Source organism: Lepus europaeus, chromosome 8 (assembly GCF_033115175.1).
Source record: "Lepus europaeus isolate LE1 chromosome 8, mLepTim1.pri, whole genome shotgun sequence".
NCBI lineage: Eukaryota > Metazoa > Chordata > Mammalia > Lagomorpha > Leporidae > Lepus > Lepus europaeus.
Window position 1 is genome coordinate 108,265,035 of NC_084834.1, and position 16,044 is coordinate 108,281,078.

The window sequence follows — 16,044 nt, forward strand, 5'->3', positions numbered from 1 at the left end:
ATTCTTTGTGCATTCATTTCTTCATGATTGATTCTTGCAGCTTTCATATATAGATATGGGTACTCTAAGTTACCATGTACAATAACAGACTTTATATGACCTCCTTCATCTTTAATACCACCTGATGAATGTGATTATGAAATATGCTGCTTAAACGGATAAATTTAATAAGCATCACATTGGAGTTAAGATACAAAAGTCAGGTAATAGTAAATGTCATCTTGAAAATCATAAGTGAAGGTTAGACCATCTGTTTCAGAGACTAAAGAATAAGTATGAGTATTGCCAATTAATTGCCATGCAGATTGCAATGTTTCTTAATGGAAAAGTCATATCAATATTACTCATGAATATATATTACATATGTTAATCTATAATACAAAGAAATTTGATTCTTGTAGTCTTTATATTCTTTATGCTCTTCAGTATATTCTCTAACATACATGTCCTTAAAACTCAGCAATCACTATGAATTTACAAAGTGGAGTCTTGGAAAGTTGTCACTTCCTGCCTATACCATCTTTCAGTGTCACTCCATTGTCCTCTGCTGCCAAACCCTATCATTCATTCAGTTGACAAAGGAGAAATGTTTATAGGGTATTATTCAATATCGCAAAGTTATTGAGAGAGAGACGTATGAAGATACATCTTCTGTCATTTCATTTAGCTAAATTACCTGTAAAGCTCACTGTTTGTCCAGGCCAAAGCCATGTATCCAGAACTCAATAAAGGCTCCCATTTGGGAGGCAGAGACGTAAGTTCTGTAGTCCTTGCCTGCTACTTCCCAGGAGGAACATTAGCAAGAAGCTGGATAAGAAGTGAGGGAGCAAAGACTCAAGAAGCATTCTAGTATAGTATGTAAATGTCTTAGCAATGACTTAACTGCTGCACCACACACATTTCTGTCTTAATTTTTAAAGCAGGTCACTTCACATTTTAGAGTGACAAAATCTTAGTCCTTGTGTTAAGGTTTGTGTCTCATTTGATTCCTACACAAAGACATGTTTTTTGTTTTTTGTTTTTTTTTGGTTTATTTCTTTGTTTGTTTTGAAAGGCAGATTAAGACAGTGAGAGAGAGAGAGAGAGACAGAGAGAAACGTCTTCCTTTCCATTGGTTCACCCCCAAAATGGCCACTACTGCAGGCGCACTGTGGCCGGGGCGCTGCGCTGATCTGAAGCCAGGAGCCAGGTGCTTCTTCCTGGTCTCCCTTGTGGGTGCAGGGCTCAAGCACCTGGGCCATCCTCCACTGCCTTCCCGGGCTACAGTAGAGAGCTGAACTGGAAGAGGAGCAACCAGGACAGAATCCAGCGCCCCAACCAGGACTAGAACCCGGGGTGCTGGCACCGCAGGGGGAGGATTAGCCAGGTGTTTAAACTGTTTCTTAGAAGTATCTATTCGAGAAGTTCCCTCATCTACTAATAACTAGTGGATCCTGTCATGCTTTTACACATAGTTATGAATATTCTTTCTTTTATAGAGGAAATGTGTGTGTTTATAAAGAAAGAGAAAAGATTGAGTCACTTTTAAAATTTTTTTTATTTTTTGCCAGAGTTTACCGTGAGAAAGAGAGACAGAGAGAGAGTTAGACAGTGAGAGAGAGACAGAGAGAAAGGTCTTCCTTCCATTGATTCACTCCCCTAATGGCCGCTAAGGCCGGCACCGTGCCAATCCTAACACAGGAGCCGGGTACTTCCTCCCAGTCTCCCATGCGGGTGCAAGGACTCAAGTACTTGGGCCATCCTCTGCTGCCCTCCTGGCCACAGCATAGAGCTGGACTGGAAGAGAAGCAACCAGGACTAGAAACTGGTGCTGAAACCGGGACTAGAACCCAGGTTGCCAGCACCACAGGCGGAAGATTAGCCAAGTGAGTCATGGCACTGGACAGGATTAAGTCATCTGATGAATGTACTATACTGACTGGAAATTGATATTTTGTCTATTAGGCATTTTTTTGGTGAATTATGATCTTTTAACTTTATTTTACCATATTCAGATTTGTCCCATTCAAGTATTTTATAATTTGTTGGTATTTAATCTTTGCCCTCATTTGAGGTCAATTTTATAAAAGGTTTATAAGCACTTTTTGAAATGAATGTATATATTTTCACATGTGAGAATAATTTAGAAGTTTCATTTAAAATGAAATGGAAAAAATAAAGTGTTCCTGTTTTTAAATGCATCATGAAGCTTCATTATACTCTTTCCCTATTATTGTATAAAAATGTGTCAGGATTAGTGCCCACCTGTCAAAAGTTCAGTGCATGGTTATTTAAATAATTAGAGTGGTTGGTTTTATTGCTAATGCTACAGTGTCATGCTACAGTACTTTCTGCAGTAGAGTGTGTAGGTCACATCCTCTCTTACTCTTCTTCCTTGTCTGTTAGTACACATTCCTCTTAACAGAAGAAATAAATGCGACTTCAGTATCTCAAAGTAAAATGTTGAATGCTATTAGCAATGCCAAGGGGAAGAAAAATAAAAGAAAAATTTCTAAAACTCAACCATATGACACAAGTCGAACATATGATGAAAAACTATTTAAATTATAATACCAGTCAATACATTATGACTCACAATAATCACTTAAGTTTCTATTCCTATGAAGTTTCCTTTAACATTCAATGCTGATGAACAGCAAGAACCAATGACAGATATTCAAAGTCAGAGCCAGGATTCTAACCACAGTGATTCACTTTCATAATTTTATTCATTAATTTAGTGCTATAGGTATTGTCCATTCTTGCTCAATGGCATTGCAGATTGGCTTTGGAATTATGCCTGAATCCTTTCATCAATCCAATTCATATATCTGTACATTGATACAATTATAAATTTTCCACTTGAGGTCCATTCATTCATGAACATTTGCTCCTCAGATAATTCAAACTCTTTAACCTAATATGGCGCTGTTTTCCACATTTAATTCATTTCATCTCTAGTTGGAAAATTTCATCTTACTCAATTTTCTCCTCATATATTGAAATCCCATGCATCTAACAATGCTGGTCAATAGATTAAGATTTCCATAAAAATTATTGAAGGCAAATATATTTTTCCATCCTGGGCAGCACTTGTTTTGACATTTGCATGAACATTTCACCTATTTAGTTTTCATGACTCACCATATAAATGTATGTCTATAATTTATTTCAGCTTTTAGGAGAATACCATGTAGGTGTCAACCAGTCACAGTCCAGGAAGGTCTTGAATGTAGAAGAACTTTGCTGAGTTAACAAAGGAGGCAACCTGCTAAAGACAAAAACCTACAGCCTCAACTAAGATGTGATTGTGTCACTATTGGCCTATGTTACAATCATAATGTTATTCTCATAAAATATTATTTTATGGTCAAACATTTCAGAGAGGGACAAAGAAAAATATTAAGACTTCTTTGAGACCAAAGTTCAGGAAACGTAATAGATGAGATCATTCCATTTAATTCAAGCCCTTCGGGTGAAATTGTGGCAAGATTATTCTCTACATTTTAAATGATCCATCCCTTTTGGAATATTCTTAACATTTTATGTTTGGTTAAATATTAAACAAAGTATACTTGAATTCCAGAAATACTCAGTAAATCCACTACAATGACATCACATGATATATTATAACTGGAAAAAAATGAAAATCATTGAGCTGCAGCCACTTAATTTAGGATTATCTGAATGCTAAGAATATCTTTTCTATGCATGTTTAGAAACGTTCAAAGTTGAAATGTAGTCACATAAAATATGCAAGTCACCTTAAAAGTATGTATTGTAGTAGAAATATAGGGAAATATGTATTGTAGTACAAATATTCATGCATTTCAAAAAGTTTTTTTTTTACTTTTATTTAATGAATATAAATTTCCACAGTACAGCTTATGGATTACAATGGCTTCCCCTCCCCATAACTTCCCTCCCACCCACAAACCTCCCCTTTCCCACTCCCTCTCCCCTTCCATTTACATCAAGATTCATTTTCAATTCTCTTTATATAAGGAAGATCAGTTTAGTATATATTAAGTAAAGATTTCAACAGTTTGCCCTCACACAGCAACACAAAGTGAAAAATACTGTTGGAGTACTAGTTATAGCATTAAATCACAATGTACAGCACATTAAGGACAGAGATCCTACATGATATTTTTTTAAGAATTGATTTCTATGCAATTTCCAATTTAACACCAGGGTTTTTTTTTCATTTTCAATTTTCTATATATACAGAAGATCGAATCTGTATATACTCAGTAAAGATTTCATCAGTTTGCACCCACACAGAAACACAAGTTGTAAAAATACTGTTTCAGTACTAGTTATAGCATTACTTCACATTGGACAACCCATTAAGGAGAGATCCCACATGAGATGTAAGTACACAGTGACTCCTGTTGTTGATTTAACAATTTGACACTCTTGTTTATGGTGTCAGTAATCTCCCTAGGCTCTAGTCATGAGTTGCCAAGGCTATGGAAGCCCCTAGGGTTCGCCAACTTCAATCTGATTCCAACAGGGTCAGAGTCAAAGTGGAAGTTCTCTCCTCCCTTAGGAGAAAGGTACCTCCTTCTTTGATGCCCCCATTCTTTCCACTGGAATCTCACTCAAAGAGATCTTTCATTTAGGTTTTTTTTTTTCCTCAGAGTGTCTTGGCTTTCCACGCCTTAAATACTCTCATGGGCTCTTGAGCCAGATCCAAATGCCTTAAGGGCTGATTCTGAGGCCAGAGTGCTATTTAGGACATCTGCCATTCTATGAGTCTGTTGTGTCTCCCACTTCCCATGTTGGATAATTCTCTCCCTTTTTGATTCTATCAGTTAGTATTAGCAGACACTAGTCTTGTTTGTGTGATCCCTTTGAACTTCAGTCACATTATATTAGTTGATATTAAATTTGATTTATACTGGAGTCTCTCTCTTCTTCTGTAGTAAATGGAACAATATCTGTCTGGCTACTATAACTAGTGTTCAGCTCTCTTTCTTGGACTAGAACTCATAGAAGAGTATCTAAAGATTTATACCAAAAATGAAAAGAAAACATCAGTTTATGTTGACATCAATCCTCTTTGTGTTACAAGTACTCTTAGAGTTATATCAGCATACACATGTGCTGTACAAAAGGCTGATATGATCCTTATCAGTAGAAAAAGCAAGCTGGAGTGTCACTGGGCATTCTGTTGGCATTCTTCAGAGGAAGAGTTCCTGTGTCTTATCTCCCCTTTCTGTTGCTACGCCTCCAACAACTGGTTCCCAAACAGAGATTTTGGCACAACATGTGAGGGACTACTCACCACGCCTTGCACAGGTTATAGACAGGGGGCTCATTTCATCTCCTGGATAGCCCAGTGAGTAATTTCCCAGCTTGGGAAATTTCCTGTCTCTGGACAGCAGAGACATAGGGCTGAACTGCATTATCTCCTTATAAAAGCAAGACGCTCTGTCAGAAAAGGTGATTGGGCACTTGTAGCAGGAAATTGGTAATTGCAGCCCTTGGTATTCTGATGAAGGCACTTTAATAGTAACTGATTGGGAAAAAAAAAAAATCAAACAAAAAGTTACCTCAGAAGCCTGGGGCTCCTATTCCAGTTTTACATGTGTGGCATCTCTTCCAGGATGCCATTAGTAAGGTTGAGAGCCTCTTGGCGGCTCTCCCTGGCCAGCAGTCAATGGGCTGGTCCCCACCACCTCATGATGAGACCTCTGTGCCTGCTGTTGTGACGGTGGTGTCTGAGCCCCCTTTCAGTTGTGTCAGCGGTACAAGGTACGCTTCAGGAAGCCAAGGAGCAAGGATAATTGCCAATGTTAACTGTATGTTCCTGTTGTTTGACCTCAAATTGCAGCTCTTCAGTATGGATATTTTCCCTACTATGTTTATAAAGAGTTAGAAATTGCTTAACAGAGTACGGGATGCAGAGTTACTATACAGAGAGCATATTGGAGGGAACTGGGGGAAGAATATGAGATTGTACCCTGGGATTTTCCTGGAATTGGAAAACTCTAGTTAAAATTTTGGTTACTGCAGCCCAGTGTATTGTTTGGGCTCAGGAATATGGAGATCTGGGCTCTGTATAAGCCATAGATAATTTAAATAGCAATGTCTTTATCAATCTGGAGCAGTTGTTAGGAAAGGGAGCTTATTTAAGATCTTGGTCAGCAAGTTGCTTATCTTGAAAGGGAGGCATATGTGCAAGTTTCAAACATTGCATTAAAGGCTTGGAGAAAGATTCCTGATGTTAAAGATCCTTCTATTTCCTTTTCTGCATCTCATCAGGAGTTGACTGAAGGCTGCATGTTTGTCTTTCACAGACAGGCTAGAAAAAACTATTGGATGTCAAGTAGATAACCAGGAAGTAACAAAAGTATCATTAAAACAAATGGCTTATGAAAATGCTAGCTACAACTGCAAAAATATATTAAAAGCGGTCTGCACTAAGCCTGAAACTACTATTGCAGAAATGATCGAATTATGTCAAATTTTATGGACCAAAACTTACAAAACTAAATTACTGACTGCAGCTCTTAAGGCTCCTAATAAAAAAAAATGTTGTGTCTGTGGAAAGCAAGGTCATCTTAAAAGAGACTTCCGGTCATTGCCAAATCAGCTTGACCTTCAAAAAAGTGTCCACTGTGCCAAAAAAGATATCATTGAGCTGATCAGTGTTGCTTTGTCCCTTCGGGAAACTTGAAGTCTGGCCAACCCTCAGGCCAAACACAACAGAGGATGTTAACTGTCCAACAACCCAATCCCCTCCTGCAACCTTCCAACAGTCCTTGTATGCTACTGCCCACAGTGCCAGAATAGATTTGCATATCCAGAGCCAATTTCTCTTGAAATGCCTGGTGCTGTTTATAGAGCTCCTACACAATTAACAGGCCCCTTACCTATAAAGTCCATGGGGCTAGTTTTCCCAACGTCCTAAGCCTATAAAAAAGACATTTCTATCATTCCTGGAGTAATAGATGCTTATTATACAGGGGTTATTTATGTTCAATTGTGGTCAAACGTACCCCAACAACTTCCCTCTCAAACTTCTGTGGCTCAGCTACTTGTCCTTCCATATATTTCTACCTCTAGTAATGAAGTGTTGCAGGGAGACCAAGGCTTTGGAGCTGTGCTAGTGGCTGCCATTACTCAAATTTCTTTTTTTTTTTTCTGTGTTAAGATACAAGCAAAACTTCATTTTTTAACAAGATAGGCAGCTCCACCAGTGTTAACATTTCCCAAACACTTCCAAAGTCTCTCCAGCTCTGCTCCCTGCCCTGTGGTTTGTGCCCCTCAGTGGAACATCTTGTCACACCACCCATTGAAGCAAAACAACACAACAACACAAGTGCTGCCACTTCACCCAAAAGTGATGTTTTTGGCTCTGCCCCTTCTGGACGGCTCAATGGGTCATTAGCAAAAGGCCCCCTGAGTGCTTTTAAAAGGGGAAACTCAAATTTCTAATAATCATCCTCAAGTGATTATACATATTGACTCCCAGGAGTTTTCTGAGTTAATTGATACTGGGCTGATGGCTTTGTCATTCCTTTGCAACAATGACCTGCTTCGTGACCTTCAGTTTCTGCTGACCCCTTGTAGGAAATAAGTGGTAACGCCCAAACCCAACAGAGTCATAGTGGCTTGCTTGTTACAATCCAACTGAGCATCGTCTTGTTGTTCATATCCATCCTTGTATTCTTCCTTATTCCCTTTCCTATCTGGGGACGAGAACTTTTACAACTTCAAACCACAATTCATACACATTTGTATAAGGGATCTCCACGTATATACCCCCTCAACATACCACTCTCCCCTTGACATGGCTGCCCTGCTAGCTCAGTTGGTAGAACCTGAGAATCCTAATCTCAGAAGCATGGGTTCGAGCCCCACATTGACATAAACAATTAAAGAAATGGGGAAACAACCAGGGACAAATTAATCAAACAATGTCTATTCTTTTATTTACACTCATTTATCTTATCCTTCAGGCAACTTTGAGGCAGCTGAAGCCCCAGTGAGAAAACATTCCACCCCCACTGGATGCACCACATCCATTACTATTTTGTAAAGAACCTCTTGATCCAGCTTTTCCAAGGGAAAGCACCAGCACCACTATTAATGTGGGGGTGAGGCTATGCTTCTGTTCTCTCTCACAGGACCTGTGGGGATTCCTGCTTGTTGTGTTTGCCCTGCAAAGATTGATGAGTTGGCTTCAAGGCCTTTAGGACCCAATCTCTCAGTTCCACCTCAGGTTGAGGAAGGAAAGATGACACCTTAACATCGGAGATTTCCTCACCCTGAGAGACCACAGGTTACTTGGGGAGACACTGCGTCATGAGTTGCCTCAGCTCATTAATTACTTCAACAAGAACACCAAAAAGAAACCCCTAAGACTCTCCTGATGGCCATAATGGCACAACTAACAAAGAACTCATTACTGTTACTGCGTTGCCTTATGTTAGCCAAAATTTTACTTCTGGTGGCCTTGTCATGGCCTCATTGATCCTGATACACTGCTTCTTTCAGTGCATTCCATTTTTTTAAAAAAATATTTTATTTATTTATTTGAGAGGTAGAGTTATAGACAGTGAGAGGGAGAGACAGAGAGAAAGGTCTTCCCTCCATTGGTTCACTCCCCAGATGGCCACAACGGCTGGAGCTGCACCATTCTGAAGCCAGGAGCCTGGTGCTTCTTCCCAGTCTCCCATGTGGGTGCAGGGCCCAAGGACTTGGGCCATCTTCCATGGCTTTCCAAGGCCACAGGAGAGAGCTGGATTGGGGCAGCTGGGACTCGAACTGGCGCCCATATGGCATACCAGTGCTGCAGCGGAGGATTAACCTGTGCCACAGGGCCGGGCCCTGTGCATTCCATTTTTGATTAGTACTTGTACTTGTAAAGCTGGTAATTCCTGCTTTCGAGAATCAACTTATTAGAAATAGTCATTTGTTAAACAAGAAAAGGGGGGATGTAGGGAACAGTTTCTGCCAAAGCAGTCTCAGTTGAGGACACACTCCTCTTGAACACAGTGTGGCCACAGGAACTGAGTAAGGATAGAAAATGACTTATTATCAAGAAGAGCTTCGAGTTCTCAGGGAGCATTAGCTCCCATGAGGACACACAGCTACTTTCCCAGACTTGCTTATCTAGTAAACCAAGTATGAGCAAGTGCACACACTGTATAAATGTCTGATGTAATCTTTGTCAATAAAAGAAGCATGCTGGGGCAGCACTAGGCATTCTGGTGGTGTTCTCTAGATGAAGAGCTCCCTTGTCCTGTCTCTCTTTTTTTTGCTACACACCCAACATTTTTGAAATGTATGGGTATTTCTACTGCAATACACATTTCCCTATATTTCTACCATAATATGTAGTTTGAAGATGTATATTTTAATTGAAAGCATTTCAACTTTGAATATTTGTAAACTTAGACTTCTGATACTTCTACACCAAGAAACTGCAGTTCAATGATTTTCATTTTTTTTCTGTTATAAAATATCATAAACTGTCATCGGAGTAAATTTACTGGGGTATATTTAGAATTCCATAATACTTTGTTTAATATTTAACCTCCTATAAAATACTTGGTCAGTCCAAAAGGGGTGGATCTTTTAAACTGTATGGGATAAATTTGCCTCAACTCCACCCCAAAATGTTGAATTAAATGGAATGATCTTATCTGTCATGCCTCCTGGACTTTGATCTAAAAGAACTCTTAATCGTTTTCTTTGTTCCTATCTGAAATGTTTGATCATAAAACAATACCATCTTGTGAGAATAATAGTATGAGTGTTACACAGGCCAAAATCAACACATGACATCCAAAGATTCTTATAAGGTGAGGCTATAGGATTTTGTCTTTAGTAGGTTGCCTCCTTTGTTGATTCAGCAAAATTCCTGATTCAAGACATTCCTGGACTGATCACAGTGATTCGTTGACAGCTACATGGTATTCTCACAAAAGCTGAAAGAAAATCATGGACGTACTTTTATATAGTGAATCAGGTTCTACTTAGGTGAAGTGTTCATGCAGATATCAAAACAAATGCTACACAGAAGTGGAAAAATACATTTTTCTTCAATAATTATTATGGAAATCTTAATTAATTAATTAATTAATTTTTAACTTTTATTTAATGAATATAAATTTCCAGTGTACAGCTTATGGATTACAATGGCTTCCCCCTCCCATAACTTCCTTCCCACCCACAACCCTCCCCTCTCCCACTCCCTCTCCCCTTCCATTTGCATCAAGATTCATTTTCAATTCTCTTTATATACAGAAGATCAATTTAGTATAAAGATTTCAACAGTTTGCACCCACATAGAAACACAAAGTGAAACATACTGTTTGAGTACTAGTTATAGCATTAAATCAAAATGTACAGCACATTAAGGACAGAGATCCCACATGAGGAGCAAGTGCACAGTGACTCCTATTGTTGACCCAACAAATTGACACTCTAGTTTATGGTGCCAGTAACCACCCTAGGCTGTCGTCATGAGTTGCCAAGGCTATGGAAGCCTTCCAAGTTTGCCGACTCTGATCATATTTAGACAAGGTCATAAAAGACAGAGTAAGGATAGTAACCAATGATTCTAAGAGTGGCATTTACCAGGTGTGAACAATTATACAGCATTAAGTGGGGAAGAGGACCATCAGTACACACAGGTTGGGAGTAGAGCCATTGGTGGTAGAGTAGAGGTTATGATTACAAAGGAATGAGGCCCAAGTACGCTAGACAGGGTCTAGAACAAAGGACAGAGTCATTATTAGAGGAGCTAAGAAAGGTGCTGTCTAAGCTACAATTAACTTTTCTGATTTAGAGGCAAATAGAACCTGACGGAAGGGGCTTGATAATAATCTGCTGGGCTTTAGGCCTTGTAAGTTAAGAGGCCCAGACCTATCTATCTCTTCACGTGGGGTACATCCTAAGGGAGGTGTGAACCTCCTAGGGGAAGGCACTCTGTTGACTTTCATTACTTGGCTGGCCTAGGAGGAGAGCTGGCCAGGTAAAGGCAGGTGGAATCTCTAACAAGAAATTTACAGTTCTTCCTACAATGTTGCTGACCCTACTTGGCTGTCCCCTCAGCTGCAGTGGTCACTTTGGAAGTTGGGCTGAGTGAAGGGCTTTTCAGCTTAGAGCCAATAAGATCTGTGGCTCTGACCTGGGCATCCTTCGACTCCAGGGCAGGTCCATTTCCAGTGATCCTACTCTTGGCAGAGCTGCCAGGGCTCTTCACGAGCTGATTTCTGCTGAAGCCCAGGATTACCACTTTGAAAGCCACTGCAGTGGACTGGCCTGTTGGGTCTGCTTGAGGGCAGATCACTGTACAGATCAGCCATTAATAGGCCTTCCACCCATTGCATCTGATGCCTAGCTTTCTTTTCCTCCTGGTTTGTGTTAAAGCAGACCAGAGGATGCAAGACAAGGGAGTGCCCAAGTCCCATCTCTAATCTTCGGTGGCCTGAACTACAAGTCTATAGTCACAGGCAGGTTCTGTAGTAGTTTTTCTAAGGTAGACAATGACCATGAGGAAAATTATATTCTCACTTTAAAACTTTCTTTCCCTTTGGTCTGAAAGGGAGGTTTTTTCTATTTACTGTATACTTCGCTGATGGCGAAAGTGAATCTAGCTATGAGATTATTATTTAAGTTCTTATTTTGGCTATGCTATTACAGAAAAATGTTAGCCATCTCTTTTATAAGATCTAAAGATTAAATTGTGTGTCCTACAGATTCCTTCATAATAGATTTAGTTTCCCACCTTGAAGAGAATAGAGAAATGAAAGAACAAGTTGGGCTTAGAATAGAGAAATGAGGGAGCAAGTCCTAGATCGCTTGCTGACATTAGCAATATCACATGAATACTTAGCAAACAGTTTCAACCATTAGATAACATTTAAATGTTTTCTTAAGTGGAAATCTTAATTTATTGACCAGCATTTTTAGATGCATAAAATTTCAACATGAAGATAAGTTGAATAAGATGAAAAATTTCTAACTAGAGAGTGGAATAAATTAAATGCCAAAGGAAGAGTTGGGAAATAGCATATTAAGTTATAGAGTTTGAATTATCTGCCAAGTAAGTTTTCATGAATGAATGGAGCACAAGTGGAAAGTGCAAACTAGAATCAAATACAGATAAAGGAAGTAAGTTGAAGAAAAGATTCAGTCATAAACGAAAAGCCAATAAGCAATGGGATTGGCCAGGCATGGATACTGACATTATAATTTTAATTAATGATTAAAATAATGAAAGTGAATTGCTGTGGTTTGAATCCTGGCTCTGACATTGAATGTCTGTCCTTGGTTCTTTCTGTTCATCAGTATTGAATGTTAAGTGGAAATTCACTGGGCTAGAATCTTATTTGATTATTGTGATTCATTATGTGTTGACTTGTATTAGAATAGTTTTTAGTCATATAATAGACTTGTGTCATATGGTAGATTCTCAGAAAGCTTTCCTTATGATTTTTCTTCTTGGTATTGCTAAGAGTGTTCAACACTTTACTTTGAGACACCGAAGCAACATTTTGTTTCTTCTGTTATGAGGACCATGTACTCACAACATGGAAGAAGAGTGAAGAGAGGGACATGACCTACATACTGTACTGCACAAAATGCTGCAGCATGGCACTGTAGCATTAGCAATGAAACCTACCTCTCTCCTTGTTATTTAAATAACCAAGCACTGGATTTTTAAAATTTATTTGACAGGTAGAGTTATAGACAGTGAGAGAGAGACAGAGAGAAAGGTCTTTCTTCCATTGATTCATTCCCCAAATGGCCGCGACAGCCAGCATTGCGCCGATCCAAAGCCAGGAGCCAGGTGCTTCTTCCTGGTCTCCCATGCAGGTGCAGGGGCCCAAGTACTTGGCCATCCTCCTCTGCCCTCCCAGGCCACAGCAGAGAGCTGGACTGGAAGAGGACCAACGGGGACTAGAACCTGGCGCCCATATTGGATGCTGGCGCCACAGGTGGAGGATTAATCAAGTGAGCCATTGTGCCATCCCCAAGCACTGGATTTTTGACAGTGGGGCACTAATCCTGATATGTTTTCATGATATAATAGAGAAAGAGTATAATAAAGCCACATAATGGATTTAAAACAAGAACAATGTATTTATAAGTATTCAATATAGTAAGCTAATAAAGAAAATTATAATGTTTCACACTAGTTTTATTTTTTTAAAAAAATAGTTATTATTATCTACTTGGAAGGCAGAACCATAGAGAGAGGAAGAAAGAAGAGACCTCCATCTGCTTGGTTCATCCCAGAATTCAAATTTGTATTTACATTTGGGAAGAGTGTGTCTTTAAGATGTGGCCTTTTGTGTCAAATATCTCTGTCACATGTGTTTTAAAAGTAATAAATGTAAAAGGACAGTATTACAAGAGCAATATGCTTGGCATTAATTCCACAAATGAATCATAATTATTTTCCAAATTGAAAAAAGTGGAAAAGAAAATGTTTCTTTCAAGATAAACTGTGACTTAAATAATAATTGTGTTAAAGAAACATTTTAAAAAATCTTAAAGTCCCAAATGTTGTCTTTATTCTAAAACACAAGTTACATTTTTATTTACGATCATTATAAAACTAATGGAAATTATGCACATAATAATGATGCTAATAAGTATAAAACTAGGGACACATCATTGTTCTCATGATTAAGATGCTATGTCCACATCAGGGTAGCTGGGTTTGATAATAGTGTTCAGCTCCTGATTCCATCTTCCTGTTAATTCAGAGTGAGGGAGACAGCAGTGATGGACAAAGAACTGGGTTCATCGCACACTTGAGAGATCTATAGTGGACTTCTGTCATCTGGTTCTGGCCCCTCAACCCTGATTGACATTTGGGGAGTGAAACTGCAAATTGATAATCTAAATCACTGTTAGTCATTTCTCTCTCTCTCTCTCCATATCTCTCTCTCTCTCTCTTCTCTCTCTCCCCCCCCTCCATCCTCCCTTCCCTTTCTCTGTGCGCGTGCGTGCATGTGTGTGTATTTCAAATAATAATAACAAATAAAAATAGCACAACTGAGGGACCAGCATTATATTTAATGGATGACGGCACCATTTGTGATGCCAGCATCTTTTTTTTTTTTTTTTTTGACAGGCAGAGTAGTGAGAGAGAGACAGAGAGAAAGGTCTTCCTTTTTGCCGTTGGTTCACCCTCCAATGGCCGCTGCAGCCGGCGCATCTCGCTGATCCGAAGGCAGGAGCCAGGTGCTTCTCCTGGTCTCCCATGCGGGTGCAGGGCCCAAGCACTTGGGCCATCCTCCACTGCACTCCCTGGCCATAGCAGAGAGCTGGCCTGGAAGAGGTGCAACCAGGATAGAATCCGGCGCCCTAACCGGGACTAGAACCCGGTGTGCCAGCGCCGCAAGGCGGAGGATTAGCCTGTTAAGCCATGGTGCCGTCCAGATGCCAGCGTCTTTTAAGTGAGTGCGAGTTTGGGTATTGATTACTCTGTTTCCAATCCAGCTTCCTGTTAATATGCTTGGGAAGGCAGTGAATGCTGACCCAAGTACATGTGTTTCTGCCACCCATATGGGAGGTCTTGATGGCATTTAAGTAGCTCACCCCATGCTGTTGCAGCTATTTTTGGAATGAGCCAGCAGATATTAGATTTCTCACCCTCTCTCTCTCTGACTCTCTCTCTTTGACTCTTTCTCTCTCCAACTCCTCCTCTCTCCTTCTCTGTCACTGTGTCTTTTCAAAATCAGCATTCTAGAAGTGCTGCCTGCTGATCTTAAACCTTTCAGAAAACTGTATTCAATTATATTTGCTGGAGTTTTCTTCGTAAAAGTATTGCAAATGTTTTAGAGAAGAATTGAACTGTGGTTGCAAAAGACTTAAAATGACCATGAATAAAGAGATAACATTTCAGCAATTAATAAGTAAAGTCAATTATATTCACAACATGCAGCATTCTACATAGGCCTTGTGAGGTTTTACCAAACTCTTATCCCACTTCAACCACTGATCCTGTGATACGAGTGGCAGTCTCCAAGATATTTCGCAGTCTTAAAGATATTTGCATCCTTCTTAATGAAGATAATAATCATGATTGACTACATCACACTAGGACAACCATATTTTTATAAGATCATAGAATCTCTAGAAAACTTACATCAACACACATCTAGATAAATATAATTTAAAGTCTAGCATCACTTCAAAATCTGACAAAACTTTCCATATAACCCAAATAATCCTAATTATCTATTATCTTTATAATATGAGAGATATATTCTTTTTTTAAAGATTTTATTTATTTATTTGAGAGGTAGAGTTACAGATAGTGAGAGGGAGAGACAGGGAGAAAGGTCTTCGGTCTGCTGGTTCACTCCCCAAACGGCTGCAATGGCCGGAGCTATGCCGATCTGAAGCCAGGAGCCAGAAGCTTCTTCCAGGTCTCTCATGTGGTTGCAGGGGCCAAGGACTTGGGCCATCCTCTGCTGTTTTCCCAGGCCATAGCAGAGAGCTGGACTGGAAGAGGAACAGCCAGGACTAGAACCGGCGCCCATATGGGCTGCCGGCGCTGTAGGAGGAGGATTAACCTACTTCGCCATGGCGCCGGCTCCAGGTATATTCTTAAATAATCCTAAGAGGAACAACTGGAAATCTCAAAATCAAAATAATTAAGGTAGAGCTTTGATTCTGAAAAAAGCCCAACAAAAATGTCAAAAGTTTTAAATCACTTGATTACTGTGAATAATAGCCAAAATATAGAATCAATCAATGCATCTTAAAATGTGGTATATGCAAACAATGAATTTTTATTCAGCTATAACTAATAATGAAATTCTATTTTTACATCAATATGGTTAAACTGGAGGTTGTAAGTTTGAAAGATATTAGCTGTATACAGAAAAACTACCATATGTTCTCCCTTATATGTGGCATCTAACATGTCAAAACAAAACATCAAAACAAAGAAAAAAGAAAAAAAATCTGTAAAAAAATAGGACCTTTAACCATTGTGAAATAAGTCATTCATTTACTCAGGATTAGAGTGAAAGATGAAATATAACCAGAGTTACAACATGATATTTGAAATATTCTCAAAAT

The 16,044-nt window shown here is 39.3% G+C and overlaps 1 non-coding gene across 1 annotated transcript; it reads right to left on the reverse strand.

The window, feature by feature from the left end:
- Window positions 1-7,265: 7,265 nt before the first annotated feature.
- Window positions 7,266-7,409, reverse strand: LOC133766123 (small nucleolar RNA SNORA21). The gene has a single exon (XR_009866675.1). It is a non-coding gene; the product is annotated as a small nucleolar RNA SNORA21 (small nucleolar RNA).
- Between the last annotated feature and the right edge of the window lie 8,635 nt (window positions 7,410-16,044).